General features: G+C 30.7%; 1 non-coding gene across 1 annotated transcript; it reads right to left on the bottom strand.

Annotated features, from left to right (window-relative positions):
- Positions 1–444: 444 nt before the first annotated feature.
- LOC119467997 lies at positions 445–546 on the bottom strand. The gene has a single exon (XR_005196629.1). It is a non-coding gene; the product is annotated as a U6 spliceosomal RNA (small nuclear RNA).
- Positions 547–882: the final 336 nt, after the last annotated feature.

Below are 882 nucleotides of genomic sequence, written 5' to 3'. Positions count from 1 at the left end.
TGGACAACACAAGGGATCTTTCTGGAGGTGGAAATTTTCTGTATCTTTACTGTATAAATGTCATTATCCTGGTTTTGATATTATGCACATCTTGTAAATACCTTGTTTTGTAAGATGCTACCATTGTCTCCATCATTTCCAAAATACTGCTTTGCTAGGTAAAGTATTCTTGATTGACAATTTTTTTTTTTTTTTCATTCAGCATTTTGAATATTTCATCTCATTCTTTCCTTCCTTGCAAGGTCTCTACTGAGAAGTCCACTGATAGTGGCATTAAAAAACCATTGAATGTAATGTATTTCTTATCTCTTGCTGCTCTCAAAATTGTTTGTCTTTTATTTTTGATAATTTGATTATTATTTGTCTTGGCGAGTTCTTTGGTGCCTCACCAAGACAAATAATAATCAAATTATCAAAAATAAAAGACAAACAATTTCCAAACTGAAAAATGTGGAAATCTTCACAAATTTTCATGTCATCTTTGTTCAGGGACTATGTTAATATTCTGTCATTACAATTTTAGTACAAATGCTCATTGACTTACAATACAGTTACTTTCCAAAAAACTTATCATAGGTAGGAAGTATTATGTTGAAATATGCATCTGACTGAAAGCAATGGCTGGCTACTGAATTTAGGCATGGTGAAATAAGTATGGTTTCTCCCAAATGTTTATCACTTTTGCACTATTGTAAAGTTGAAAAACCACAAGATAAACCATCATAAATAGAAGATTCTCTGTATATGTGCTGCTAAAGTGAGCACTCTATTTTCTTTAACCAGAGAAAGTTATTATAAACATTCTTCACATACATATTTTTTCATATCTCTGGTTATTTACTTCAAGTAAATTTCTTGAACTAGAATTATTGCCTCAAAGAC

This window comes from Cebus imitator, unplaced genomic scaffold, assembly GCF_001604975.1.
Source record: "Cebus imitator isolate Cc_AM_T3 unplaced genomic scaffold, Cebus_imitator-1.0 Scaffold363, whole genome shotgun sequence".
Lineage (NCBI taxonomy): Eukaryota > Metazoa > Chordata > Mammalia > Primates > Cebidae > Cebus > Cebus imitator.
Note: the sequence above shows the minus strand (reverse complement) of the source record. Positions and strands in the feature narration are given on the sequence as shown.